General features: G+C 44.7%; 1 protein-coding gene across 1 annotated transcript in view; it reads left to right on the forward strand.

Moving 5' to 3' along the window:
- The first annotated feature begins 5,499 nt into the window (after positions 1-5,499).
- Positions 5,500-15,607, forward strand: part of LOC144809499 (sodium- and chloride-dependent betaine transporter-like) — an 887,191-nt gene continuing 877,083 nt past the window's right edge. Inside the window, exon 1 of the mRNA XM_078673718.1 lies at positions 5,500-5,756. The gene's annotated coding sequence lies outside the window, so the exon portion shown is untranslated. The remainder of the gene's footprint in view (positions 5,757-15,607) is intronic.

The following is a 15,607-nucleotide window of genomic DNA, read 5'->3' on the forward strand; positions in this document are numbered from 1 at the left end:
TGCTCCACTTTTATCCATTATTACTCCAGCCCCAACATTCTAAAGGCATACTAAAGACAAGCCTGTCAACTCCCACCCACGCCTGAAGTGCGCCCGCCCAGCACCAGGGACCCTGGTTCTCCCCCTACCCACTGATACAATGCAGCGCTCATCCATGCTCTTAACCTTGGCCCCCGTTCAATGTACTGCAGTTACTCATTACCACACAGCTCAGAAGGAGCATTCACATGTGCCTCCTGCAAGTTCCTATGCAATCTCTGACAACTTACACCCATCACTCATGCACCGACAGCACCCATCACTCCACTTGCTCACACAAGGCAGCCACACCCTCATACTTACACAGACCAAACACCATCCAAATACCATACCACACTTGCATACGTGCTCCTCAAGACATGTTTGCTCACCAAACACATCACAGAGATATGGGCCCAACCATGCAACCATGCTCTGGACATGCTCATTCTTTTGGAAACATGGCTAATCCCAACCTTAGCACCAGACATCGCTACAGCCATCCCTGTCAGCTATAAAATCATTAAGCAAGATTGTCACCTCAAGTACAGAGGTGAATTGCCATAATATTCAAAGATACCATGAGCTGCACCACCTACATGCACACCCCCACCAATGATATGGGAAAACTCACATTCAAGAAACTCATCACAGCTAACTTTTCCCTGGGAAGAAATCCATATATACAGGCCACCAGAACCCTGCACCAATTTTGCCAGTGACATCATGAACTTTGTCCCTCCATCATTGACGCCAGCACCTGTATCCGACTCTGAGACCTTAACTTTCACCTAGACCACTGCACTGACCCGAACTCTATGGTCCTTCTAGAAAACCTCAGAAAACTTGGCTTAACCCAACACGTTACCGAATTCACCCACACTGCAAGACACCTTTTGGACCTGATTTCGCCTCAATCAGTAACATCACAGCTGACAAGCCAGCAACTATATCCTGGACAGACCATGCCCTCGTCAGTTTCTGCACACCTATCCCCATCCAGCACCCTACCCATCATGCACCATCACAGGCCTACCATCACTGAACGACCCACCACAGCTGCAAAAGCATCTCAGAAGAAAAGTGGGCTTAGACCCTCTCCGAACACTCACCCGAGCATACAAGCGACTTGCTGAAAGCCATCAAAAGCATCCACCACTTGATCAACACATGCAGAGTTTCAACAAAATATTGAGTCCAAATTATCAAGTGAATAAAATGTTGTGTCAAGAATATTGAGGACAAGAATATTGTAAAGGTACGTTTCTACTGGTATACAAAGTGTTACTGTACTTTGACAATATATATATATCTTCAAGGTACGTAGATGTGGAGTTAGTAATAGTAAATCCATACTTACCTATTTGCACTTCCCTTCTTGATATTTTGAGCCTTGATATTTTTGACACCATATCCTGTCCACACTATATTTTGTCCTCGATAGTCTGTCAGTAATCCCTGTATGCACCGACACCTTGGCTCCTCTCATCCTCAACCCAGCAGCACGAGCCCGACCACAGATCAGCCGGTACACAGAGACACTCGGCTCAAGAAAAGCCACGGCAAGCAAATAGAGTGCAAAGAGAGAACAAGTGCAGATAAAGAAATCTTCAAATCAACCCTAAGATGGTGAAGATCAACCCTAATATGGAACACCAAGTGCACAGCTCTTGCAGATTGCATCAATACCAGCACTTACAGCAGCAGGGAAATCTTCACCATCATCAAAGATTTATTTGCACCTCCTGATGCCTCTCACATCACTCCCTTACCACAGTTTTGCAAAAAGCTCCCTGAATTCTTCTGCAACAAAATCCCCTCCATCTACAGCAACCTCAACCCTCAACTGTACCCTGTCACCAACTCAACTTCCCTTCACAGCAGATGAAAGAACCCTGTTCTCTTAGGCTGCCATCAAATTGTCAAAATCCCTGCTACCATGAAGACCATCCTCTCGGGGGCTACATCTGACCATTGTTCATACCTAGCCTTCACCAAAGCACTCCTACCAATCAGTAAATTACTAACACCCATCCTTAATGCCTCCATCGAGTCACCCACATTACAGAACACCTGTAAACATGCCATCGTCATGCCCCGGCTCAAGAAACTATCCGCTGACCCAGCCATGCTTTCCAAATACAGAACCATCTTCCTCCTATTATATCGAGCAAAAGTCTACAGAAACTAATCAACCTGCCCCTCTCCGACCACCTCAGCAACCACCAACTACTTCACACCATGCAGTCTAAATTCAGGTCCAAAAAGAGTAAACCATGCCAGGAATGGCTTGGCAGTTCGGACTGGACTGTTCCCATGAGGCACAGGGTCAGACTGATTTGCATATAGCCATGTCTGAAATGGGGTGGCTGAGTGGGCTAAAGAATGGTGATGGATTAAACCCAGATCAGTTGACTGGGGGTGAGTGTTTGATTTGCTCAAACGCTCCGTCCATCATCCCCTTTTGTATCGCTTTGTTCGCCCTAAGTGTGGCAGGGTATGCTCAGACATGAGTCCCTTGCTCACTTGGCCACTGGATTCAAGATAGCCTGGCTGATGAGGTTTATGAATCCAAAACCGGTCCCAGGATGCTTGTTTCCGGTCCATGGAAGACATGGCTTGGCAGTTTGGACTGGACTGTTCCCATGAGGCATAGGGTCAGACTGATTTGCATATAGCCATGTCTGAAATGGGGTGGCTGAGTGGGCTAAAGAATGGTGATGGATTAAACCCAGATCAGTTGACTGGGGGTGAGTGTTTGATTTGCTCAAACGCTCCGTCCATCATCCCGTTTTGTATCGCTTTGTTCGCCCTAAGTGTGGCAGGGTATGCTCAGACGTGAGTCCCTTGCTCACTTGGCCACTGGATTGAAGATAGCCTGGCTGATGAGGATTATGAATCCGAAACCGGTCCCAGGATGCTTGTTTCCGGTCCATGGAAGACATGGCTTGGCAGTTCGGACTGGACTGTTCCCATGAGGCACAGGGTCAGACTGATTTGCATATAGCCATGTCTGAAATGGGGTGGCTGAGTGGGCTAAAGAATGGTGATGGATTAAACCTAGATCAGTTGACTGGGGGTGAGTGTTTGATTTGCTCAAACGCTCCGTCCATCATCCCCTTTTGTATCGCTTTGTTCGCCCTAAGTGCGGCAGGGTATGCTCAGACGTGAGTCCCTTGCTCACTTGGCCACTGGATTCAAGATAGCCTGGCTGATGAGGATTATGAATCCGATACCGGTCCCAGAATGCTTGTTTCCGGTCCATGGAAGACATGGCTTAGCAGTTCGGACTGGACTGTTCCCATGAGGCACAGGGTCAGACTGATTTGCATATAGCCATGTCTGAAATGGGGTGGCTGAGTGGGCTAAAGAATGGTGATGGATTAAACCCAGATCAGTTGACTGGGGGTGAGTGTTTGATTTGCTCAAACGCTCCGTCCATCATCCCCTTTTGTATCGCATTGTTCATACCTCGCCTTCACCAAAGCACTCCTACCAATCAGTAAATTACTAACACCCATCCTTAATGCCTCCATCGAGTCATCCACATTCCAGAACACCTGTAAACATGCCATCGTCATGCCCAGACTCAAGAAACTATCCGCTGACCCAGCCATGCTTTCCAAATACAGAACCATCTTCCTCCTATTATATCGAGCAAAAGTCTACAGAAACTAATCAACCTGCCCCTCTCCGACCACCTCAGCAACCACCAACTCCTTCACACCATGCAGTCTAAATTCAGGTCCAAAAAGAGTAAACCATGCAAGGAACCTCGAAATAATCCTCAGCAGCAAACTGGACATGACCGCACTATACAACGCCCTTAATGCATACTGTTTCTACTCTCTGAAGATGATGAAGAAGATCTTTAATAGGCTCCCTCACAACACTAGAAAAACTGTCACTCATGTCCTAGTCAGCAGCAAGTTGCACTATGAAAACACCCTCTTCACAGGTATCACCAGGCAACTCAGTAGAAGACCACAAACCACCTAGAACTCAGCAGCCAAAGTCATCCTCAAACTCTCACACAGAACTAACATCACGCCAGGAACCTCAGAATAAACGTCAAATGCAAACTGAAAAGGACCGTACTAGTCAACGCCGCCAACGCATACCGTTTCCACACCCTGAAGATGATGGGGAAGTCTTCAAATGGCTACCAAGCAACACTAGAAAAACTATCACTCATGCCCTAGTCACCAGCCAGTTGGACTATAGAAATACCCTCTTCACCGAGCTCACCAAGCAACTCACTAGAAGACCATAAACCACCCAGAACTCAGCAGCCAGATTCATGCTTAACTTCCCACCCAGAACACACATCACACCACACCTCAGTGAACTTCACTGACAAATGCATTCAATTCAGACTCCTCACACACACACACACATTCATGGCACTACATTAATCAAGCTCCACCTACCTGAACAGCTACATCTCCTTCCACCAGCCATGGAGACACCTCCACCCTGCAAGACTCTTACTTACACACATCCAAAGCATATACAGAACTAGATCAGGAGAACAGGCTTCTCTTACATCTCTCCTAAAGCTTGGAATGGCCTCCCACTGCACATCAGACCGCCTTCTCCTCTCTTCCTGAAGCTGAGGGCATAGCTTTTCCATTCACCAACCTACCAGAGGCAGGGCAAGGCACACACAACTGCTCAGTGCCAGGATATCCTCGTGGGTGACAGCGCGGTCTACAAATACACATAACATAGTATAGCAAAGCAGGCACTAAATGCCGATTAAACCTGCTTTAGTACTAATTGTAAGGACTTCATTACCCATTTGACACTGTATGATAATGTGCAAACGCAACCAACCAAGGCAGGTTTTTACCACAGACTCTGTAGTGCCAAACAAATGTGTTTCAGAGCGCGCGCCAGGAGCAGGCCTACACTATTTTTCAAAGCTGGATGAGTTGCTTGCACTTGTCAGGAGTTCAGATATTTAAACCCATCGCTTTTGTTTGTTTGAAAAACTGGGGCAGACTGCATCAGCATTTGATCTTTCCTCAGTCAGACAGGCTGTGCACCTGGCCAAAGAAAGACAGATAATTGCCCTTTGAAAATGAAGCTTGTCTAAGGGTGAAAGGAGACTGGGATTATTTTTGTGATGATGTTGCGATGACGCCCACGAAGGCCTGGCACGCGTTCAGCACACGAGGTCTGGCGACCTACCATGCCAGTTTTAGTTCTCAGCTTGCGCATTTCACCCACATTGTGTGAACCTGGGCAAGCCATTCTATGCTCCACGGAGTCAGTCCACTTTTCAAGGAAAATGACGAGTGCTTAGAAAGGGATTGCAACATCCTTATTAATTGGGAGATTAAAAAGCTGCCACTTCGATGAGCTCCTAGAAGTCATTATGTTTGGTGCGTTGTGCAATATCACTCTTTTCAATTACTCTCTCTTTCTGCCCAGGCATTTTCCTAGCGTTTTATGTTTAATCGAAGTGCAAAATCCCTCGCCTATTAATGCAGAACAAAATATGATAGAAGGCAGTGCCTTCCTCGCCCTCTCTCTGACACTCTCCCCTTCATCCGCTTCCGCCCTCTTTTCAATGGCAGGTTTGGGATAGTGGGAAGGAGGAGGAGGGACTTTGCTCCCCAGCCCTCTCTCACAGCCTGGGTTTGTTTAACTTCTTCCTTCTCATGCCCGCGTACAGTGGGTCTGCTGCTGCCTGACGTCCACGGTGAAGTGCATGCACGGCCTTGAAAGCACAGGTGAGCACGGGGCGGCTGCTGGCTCGTGCCTGCTGTCTGCTCGAATGGCGCTTTGTGTCCTGCGCCCGCACATTGAGAGAACTGCTTCTAGGCGCTGCTGCGACCCAAGTCAGTGGAACTTGAATGCTCTCATGATTAGGAAGATTCGAACACATGCTGCTTGCTCCGAAAACTATATTCTCTCCTGCTCTCATTCATTTTATATTTCTGCTTCCACCTCGAGACTCGCGCACTTAGAGCAGCAACGTATTACTTGGCAGATCCCCTCACTGCGTGTGCTGGGGCGGAGCAGGCAGCGGCTCCTATTACACGTCCCCGGGGTGTTATTGCAAAAGGACAATGCGAAAGAATTCTGCTTTCAGGCTTTTATTGGGAGCATAGTTTCACCATGTGTTAGAATGTTAGGATACTTCCCATGGGAGTACTATTGTTGTTGGGAATACGGAGAAATGCAACTCACAACTCGTTACGTTACGCTCCCTTGTGTTATGTTTTCCTATGTCATATTGTGATATATATAGTGTTGTTATTACGTAATTATACACTGTGATGTGTTAAGTTATGCTGTGCTACCTGCATGATGGTGTCATTTTAGTTGAGCGCTACATGCACAAGAGTTATGCTTTTTTGTGTTGGAGCGGTGAGCAGGATGAAATGTATCTCACACATACTTATGTTATGCTGGGCTGTTATGTTGCGTTATGTTTTACTGCGTTGTAGCATGTCATACCATGCTGTTACGATATGTTGTGTTATGTTTTATTGTGTCACTAAATATAGCGATAGTGCTATGCTATGTTGTGTGTATGTTATGCTATACTTTCCTTCCTGTGTGTGTAGTTTTGGTATTTTGCTGTTTTAAGTTGAGCGCTACATGCACAAGAGTATTTTTTGCGAACAGGGTGCACGGTGGCTGACATTTTACATGCTAGGCTGTGTTGTGTTATGTTGCACTATGATATAACTAACTATCAGCCAGATTCATCAATGCCCCGATTTGCGAGTCCTTAATAGCGATAATTAAGGAATCGCTATTAATGACTCGCAAAACGGGATTCATATAGAAATCGCAATTTTATTTGCGATTTCTACAGCTTCCTTATTTGCGATTAGCAAATAATTTGCTAATCGCAAATAAGGATGCGATTACAAGGGTGCCAGGGGTGTCCAACGGACAACCTGTAGCACCCCTGAAATGTAAATGTAGACTGATGTTGCACACACACATGTCCAAAGGACGTGTGTGTGTGTAACATACAACTTAGAAAAATGCACTAAAGTGCATTTTTCTAAGTTTTCGCTATTTACCACGAAGTCAGACTTCGCGGTAAATAGCGGCCAAAAATAGCGATTTCGCAATTCAAAAATGGATCATGAATTGCATTTAAGGAATCTCAAATAGAGATTCCTTAAATGCAATTCCTTGCAATTTAGCCATTTCGCAATTTGCGATTTATGCATTTGGGGGTGATGAATCCCAAATGCAAAAATTGCGCTTGCAAAGGGCCAGATTCTCAGAATCTGGCCCTTTGCGAACCGATTTTACAATGATGAATCTGGCTGTTTATTATGCGATGTTGCGCTACCTGTGTTATGCTGTGATATTATTTTTTGGGGGGAGAGAGATTCCAGGCAGGGGCGCAACACAGGCTCTTACAGCCCCTACTGCGCAGAGGGGCTTCCAGTCCTCACGGGGTGAAGGGGGGGAGGATACTAAATATTTAACGGGAGCTCCTATCAGCCCAATGCAACTACATATATTTGAGATATGGGAGCTCTGGCACTCCAGCCAAAGTGGTCTATTTTTGTCCTGTTTACACTATTTCGGCGTGTTTCTCGCAATCCATATTGTGACGTTTAAATCGCATTGTGTTTCATACATGACTGAATGAGTAGGCGACAAAAAGGTCCCAGGAGTTGTAGATCCCAATTCCACCTTAAGGTTCTTGTCATGGAAAGTCGCGGGCTTAAGCACTAAACTAGACAACATAGATGGGGGTCAAGTTTTTATTGACCAGTTTGTTATTTGTCTCTTCAAGAAACCTGGTTAAACAAAAAGGCACAGCGAGCTGGTTTTGTAACTCATAGTGCAGAAGCTACAACCAGGAGCAGGGGTGGGCTGCCTGGGGGGGCTTCTGCCATACGTGGGGAGTGGTGAAATAGTATATATAGTGAAATATGTAAATCATTTGTGAGGTGGACATGTTAGTCTATTATTTGTTTTTAAAAGGATAGTGGAGAAAAAGAAGAGGAAACACTTGTGACTTTTTTGTTTTGGAGGTCATAGCAGTCCGTGGAAGCTTGGGATGAGTAAAAGGGGTGTGGTCGGGGAAGAGTCAGAGGGAATTGCCTAGAAAGGCTTTTTTTGGGGGCTCAAAATAGTAAAAGAGGTATGAGGTGATGCAAAGAGGGGTAGAGTAGGGAAGAGTTTACAAAAGGTTATGTTACGTTATATTATCAATATTTTTAGAATGCAGCGGTTGCCCGTGGGTGTCCTGGCGCTAGTCACTTATCCTTTGAGCACTAAACGGTAGAGACAAGTTTTACTTATCAAAAATTCAGGTTTTTAGTCCCTTCCTGAATGCCAAAAGGGTTATTTTGGGGATCATAATAGTGGTGTGGGGTTTGGGATGAATAAGAGAGCGGAGGTTAGAGGATATAATGATCGTGGTATAGGGTGAAAAATAGGGTAGTGCATTGGATATGCTGAATTCCCCAAAAAATTAATAAATATATAGATCCATAAGTACATGGAAGGTATATAGATGCATAAAGGAAGTAAGTATATGTAGATTAAAGATGCATAAAATAAACTCTTTTCAATCAATCAATCAATCACAGAATTTGAATAGCGCGCTACTCACCCGTAAGGGTCTCAAGGCGCTGAGGGGTAGGGGGAGGGGGTCGCTACTGCTCGAATAGCCAGGTGTTGAGTTGTTTCCTGAAGGAGAGATGGTCCAGGGTCAGCCGTAGGTGAGTGGGGAGGGAGTTCCATGTCTTGGCCGCCAGGTAGGAGAAGGGGCGCCAGGTAGGAGAAGTGTTGTTCAAGTGTTGTTGTACTTAAAATTAATTTTATTATATATATATATATATATATATATATATATATATATATATATATATATATATATATATATATATATATATATATATATATTTGTAATTCAATAGTGAAGCAATTGTAGATGCATAGCTATGATAAAATAATTACTTATTTATGCAGTCACTAATATATGTGTTTAAAACATAGAATAATATAACTATCAGTAATATGTACATTTGTTTCACAGAACTAATGAATATCTATATTTTTCTAAAAACAATTATTCTACATGTTTATACAAAGCAATACACATATATAGGTACATATCTATAGTACAAATAAATGCTTATATACAGAGGGATAGGATGTATATTTCCGTTTGCGTATGGTGCTTATGTGGGGAAGAGCCAATTCTTGAGTAGTTTTTTGAAGATAAGGTCGTTATCTGTGGATCTTATGTTGGGGGCTAAAGAGTTCCATAGTTTGGCTGCTTGAACAGAAAAAGATGTGGCACCCATGTTTTTTTTGTTTGAATATTGGGATTTTGAGGCGAGGTGCCACTCTAGAGCAGAGGTTCCTTTGTTGAATGTGTTTGGTGATTTTATTCCTGATGAAGAGCGGTCCCGTTCCATTTATTGCTTTGTGGGTGATATAAAGCAGCTTGAACGTGAATCTTCTGGCAACCGGTAACCAATACAGGGCTTTCAAGGCAGGGGAGATGTGACCTTGCGGTTTTATATGTAAGAGTAGTCTGACAGCCGAGTTCTGAATCTGTTGTAGTCTTTTCATGGTCATTAAAGGTCATCCGTGGAACAGGCTATTGGCGTAATCGAGTTTGGACAGAACAAAGGAGATGGTAGCCTGAACCTTGTGTGAAATCCCAAATAAGGGAAGATTCGTCACATAGTTTTTATATTAACAATACTTGATTTTGCCAGTTTGTCCACTTGGACATTCATTGGTAGATTAGACTCCATGGTCCTTCCAAGGTTTCTTACTTCCTTTAATACTTTAGGCAGTGTTCCCAGCTCATCAGGCCAGGCATCGAGTGGGTCATAATGTTTCCAATCGCCACACATAAGTATTTCTGTTTTGGAAGCATTCAATTTGAGATGGCTCCACGTCATCCATTGATCCACGGCTCGGAGGCAACTGAAAACGGGCGAGTTTCCAATGTCTTTGGGGCATTCCAGCTGAAGGAGTATTTGCATGACCTCTGCATAGTTGTAGCACATGAGGTGAAATTGATTGATCAGTACCGGTAATGACTACATGTAAATGTTGAAAAGCATGAGCAAGATGATAGAACCTTGAGAGACCCCTGCTTTTGTGGAGTACGGTTTGGACAAGAAAGGTAACATTAGTTCTGTTGCGATCATAAGATACAACCCTTTCTAGAGCAGTCCCCTCTATGCCAGCTTCGTGGAGTCTTTGTATCAGTAGTGAAGGAACAGACCGCAATCACAAAACTAAGACTCTGGGGCAGCCGTCAGGTGCTGTAATGTTATACAGAAACTGTCCCAATAAATAAAATAGGTTAAAACATTACATCAGAGCACCACGGAGCATGCTCATGTAAAGCACTGCAATCACTTTTTTTGAGTTTACGCTACATACACATGAAGAATAGCTCTTGTATATTTGCTTTACTTTTAAAACGCAATGGTTATTACAACATTTATAATTTGATCACAATGACCAAGTGGATTAAATTGTCAAAATCAATCTGATAATGCCTACAATGTGCAAAGAAAGGTACTGAGGAATGAATAGAAAATGCCACAAACGTTCTACGGCTAAAGCATCTGCTTTACACAACATAGTAATAACAAGTAAGAAGAGTTTTGCAGGAATAGCTTGAGGACTGTTGAGAGGGTAGAGCACAGCAATGCTATAGATGGGAATTTGGAGGGCTTGAAAGGCATAACTTCATTATAGATAAGAAGTATGAGGGGAGGGCACAGCCCACTTGTCAACTGCAAAGACAGGGGTAATGTTGTTGTTATGGAAATGCCCTTCACATTAAACAAAAACAAACAGAAGAAGTAAGAGCTCAACCCCATTACGATATAAGGGATTATTTGTCGTGGTGCTCGCTTGGCACAAATTAATGTAATGCATTGCCCCAATTTACTTACCATTAAAAAGGCCAGCATGAGCAGTTCAAAATTATTCGGAGTCACCCAAGCACACACAATGCCCCTATTAAATATAGATCATAGTATGGTATCTTCGAAACACTCATTTTAATAGTAGATGGGAGACTGGAAGTGAGCAGCTTTGTTCTGCGTGGGCCGGTGGTCATGAGGACATGGAACAAGTTTTCGGAATGTTTACAAAGTCTGCCTGCTGCTGCTCAATCATAGATAATTGACCAACACTTGCTGTAAGTGACAAGCATGGCAGGAGAGATGGTCCTCACGCGCCCTTCCTGTTAAACTGAAGATTCTTGCTCACAGCACCAAATTACTGGGCTGAGCGGTACATCCTGCTTCATAACATCAATTAGATGTAAGCGTTGGGAACTTCTGCCAAGGAGCCCCGGCTTTCAGACTGGCACATTCTGCTATTGTGTCGCATGGTTGATTTACTTGACATTGCACACAGAAGTATTGTTCTTTTTCTAGGATGATGGTAGCAGAGGTCATTACAGAGCCCTTGAGTGCTGTCAGGACCTCAGATGGATCTGCATAGCCAGGAGGAGGCAGAACCAATCACTTGATTTATACTTGCATGGACCCTGAGCACGGGTGCTCGGAAGGGGTATTCTGAAGTGGAAAGAGAACACAGAAGTACATTCTGCAAAGTTTTATAAGCCAGAACAGTCCAGGCAGTGTATTTTCGATGTAAACAAATGATTCTTACTTTTTGCACCTGGCTGAATTTCTTGGGATATTTTCTAGCTCACACCTCTCAACTCACCTGCCTTCCAAGGCGCTCACTCTCCTTGGACCTAGTGCTTACTTTAAAACAAGTGGTCTTAATAGCCCATCCCTTTGAGGATGAAGTGACCGCAAGTTCACCATCTACAAATATGGTGGCACTGGGAGCAAGGCTTGCTGTGCGAACCACAGAGGCATGGAGCAGATGTGCGTTCCAAATCAAAAGAAAGAGAAGATGCGCTAACCAGCTGCTCAAACAGGCCGGATTACCGTATCACTGCCATAGCGCGTCAAAACCGTGCCAGGAGTGCATAATATAGAAGTCAAGTTATAGAAAGACCCCCACAACTAAAACCAGTGGGCTCCTATATCATCGGGGCTCAGATGCAACCCCCCACGTGTGATCTTGGCCTGCTCCGACGTCGCCTGGAACTCAGATGTAGCCGAGGAGCACGCTTGAAATGCGTGCAACGGTGAGATTAGGTAAAGGGTAGACCACAAACAAAGCAAGTACTGTACTCTGCAAAACATGAAAAAAGGTTCCCCAAAAGTGGATTAGAACAATACTGAAAGGAGCAGACACAAAAGGAACATCAGCAAATAGTGTGCTACACCCAATAGAAATAGAGGAAAAGTAAGTGACAAGCACAGGAACCAATGAAAAGCAAGAGGAGAAGATGTAAGCCCCTTATAAGATTTATATTGAATACAATAGATTTCACAAGCACAGCACAAGCAACATGCAGGAAAAACCTAAAAGTAGCTCCCCCTTGGTGCCAGCAAACTACAGCCCCCTCAACCTCATTGATACTACACAGAAACTTTTTTGTAGGATTATTTTATCAAAACTACAAGATTAGCTAGAGGCTAACAACAGTCTAAGCCCTATGCAAGCAGGATTCCGTATTCGCACATCAACAATAGATCAAGGGTTTTAGGCTGCAGCTAATACACTGGAAAAAATCCATTATCCTTGAAAAGGGCAGGCTTTACATGGTATTTGTAGATTTATGATCTGCATTTGATCTGTTTCCCAGAATTGTGCTACGGAAAGTGCTGGCTAAGATGGGTGTCCCAATTCACTTATGCTGAATCACTGAAAGGCTACACAAACAGAACTTTGCCTAAGTCCATTGTGGCCGACTAGGAGAAGTAACAGAACACTTTCCAGTTCGTGCTGTGCTGGGCTGTGATTCGGATCCAATACTTTTCACACTGTGTGTTAAGGATTTTGTTGCCTACCTGAACTCCTGTGATAATGATGCCCCTAGATTAGCCAATATGAGACTCCCATTGTTAATGTTTGCAGACAACACATTACTTTTATCTAAATCGCTCATGGGCATGCAGAGAATCCATGACAAATTCAAATGGTTCTGTATACAGAGAGGGTGGGAAATAAATGTAAGAAAAACAAAGTATATGGTATTCAACCTGTGTCGTGCATCACACGACAAGCCCACCTTAATTGGGTCCTCACTAGAGCAGGTCCATCTGTTTGAGTATCTAGGCATCACTCTGAACGAAAAGCTAGACAGGGCACCACATATCTTAAAACGAAGGCTCAATTTGGAGCAATATGTTGGCAGGTTGCTGAAGGACCACCAGGGCTCCTTTTTCAAACTAGTTATTCCAGTGGTCCAAATATACATCTACTAAGCACTGGGTGCTTCTCTTTATGGCGCAGAGTGCTGGAGTCACAAGGACACGAAACCCCTAGAAGTAGTTGAGAACAGGTTCCCTGAGCTTTCCGGTTAGCACTCCGCTAGTCCCATTAAGGCTAGATTTTGGGGAACAAGCCAATCTAAAAAAATAATTGCTGTCAGACCAATAATCTATTAGAGAAAACTATTGACTACTCCTAAACTCCTCCACTGCCGCCAGAGTCTAGAAGAGATACTTAGGGCCCCATTAGGATGTCGGGGGGCTGGGTGGGCAATCCGCCCGCCATCCCTGTACAAAAGACCCCCTGCCATATTATTATGGCTTGGGGGTCCGCGGCGGACGGAAAGACCGTCCGCCGCTTTTCCGCCCGGTAGACATGTTGACCAGGCGGAAAAGGGTTCAATATGGTGGCGGTGTCTAATAGACACTGCCAGCCATATTAGAATGCCTTTCTGTGGCGGCATGCGGAGGATGCTTGGGGGGCCCGTTGCAGGCCCCCAGGTACTCCGGGGGGATGGGGGGTGCACATGAGGGTAACTATGGTACCCCCTGCAGTTCCATGCACAACATGCCTCCCTGGCATTGTGTCGGGCGGTGCTGAGTGCACCACCTGCCACAATGTTAGGAATGCAGGATGCGCCTGCTAGTGTGGCAGGGGTATCCAAATGGCACATACGGGACTCTCGCCCTATGGCGGGCAGTCCGCCATCCTAATGTGCCCCTTAGTCTCCCAGGTGCTGGCAATCTCCACAGGATCAATCATTTTAGAGACACACTGTCAAGCTTGGGGTTAGCCAAACTCTGGGTAGATCCTGGGGCATTAATCCACTAACTAGCAAATTAGAGTTAAGAGGGGTTTTAGGAACTTTGAAACTGGTATGCTCATGTAAAGTCTGGCCCGGGGTACTTTGACTGACTCCTTTTTAAGGTTAACAGACTTTTCCCCAACATAGGAGTTCCCTAGAGTAAGTCTAACAAAATCTGTCCAGAAAGCTGTATATTCAGTTTAGACACGCATCACTATCATTTCGATCAAACATGTCGAAATGGGTGAGTACAGATAGTCAGTCTGAGTCAGTCTAACCATCTTGTGGTCACAGCGAAGAAAAGGAGGCTCACGCCCTGTCTTTGCCCTGAGTATAGTAGGGCCAGGGCCTAATGGATAATTCCTATTAGCAGGAACCTGGGAACTACACACTGTTAGGAGGCCTGCAAAATTGTACAATTAGACACTAGCAGGCAAATTGTATTTACAGTCTCCAGTTATCTATTTGCTATGTGGCGAATAAGGCGGAAAAATGTTTTTATATCGGCCGCTTGAAAGGGCTGTAGCACTGTAAGGTTGTTAGGAGAACCTCACATGGGGGAATGGTTTGTATTGGCTGTCGTTTCAATTAATCTTTTAACCCTAATCTACTAGTTAGTTGAGAGCATTGGTGCCTTGCATCAAGTTGATGGATTTAATTGTAGCCCTTTGAAAATTAGCGTTTCTGTTTTTAAGATGCAGCCTCACATTTGTGTATATATGATGTGGGGTACTGTTTTACCGATTTTACCTAACCATTTTAATGTATTTAAATTAGAGGTGGGTGGGGCTCATGGAGTTGCACTACACGGAATTCTGCGGCGTCGCATAAAAACTCAGTGAAATTCTGTGGTGGTCTGCTCCACCCTAATTTTTTTACACCTCTCTTGTTATCTGTCCTTCTGGCAACACCATCTGCAACAACGTGACCCATAAGCACAAGATCACTGAAAACCAGCTCGAGCTCGGCTGTAAAGCTGTCTGTGAGGCATCGGCTGTGCCTGCCTTTTCCAGATCTTGGCAAGGGGCACCCAACACAGCTGGCAGGAGCTGCCCGGTGTGCAAGGCACCTCCCAGCAACGCTGTCACATGCCGGTTATTAAGCCCCTGCAGGCCTCGTGCTGTTTACGAAGGGATGTTTACCCACTGGCACTTGGGCAGTCACTTCAGTCTCAAGGAAGAACACTACTCAGACAAAAACAACAACAAACCGATCCTTGGTCTCCATACATCGAAGGAAGGAAGTTTGGGCTGAGAACGTGGTCTGTTCACAGCGCCCTACAGTCCAGTAATTGTTTGCCGCTATATGAAACACACTGTTTTTCTATTGGGCAGTTTACAAAGCGCCACACGTCTACGAGGCCACTTCGGAACACCAGTTGTATGATAACTATAAACACAATTAATTAATTAATTAATTAATTGAATAAATAAGTCAGATAGTGAATGCCCCCAA

The sequence above is a fragment of the Lissotriton helveticus genome, chromosome 1_1, assembly GCF_964261635.1.
Source record: "Lissotriton helveticus chromosome 1_1, aLisHel1.1, whole genome shotgun sequence".
NCBI lineage: Eukaryota > Metazoa > Chordata > Amphibia > Caudata > Salamandridae > Lissotriton > Lissotriton helveticus.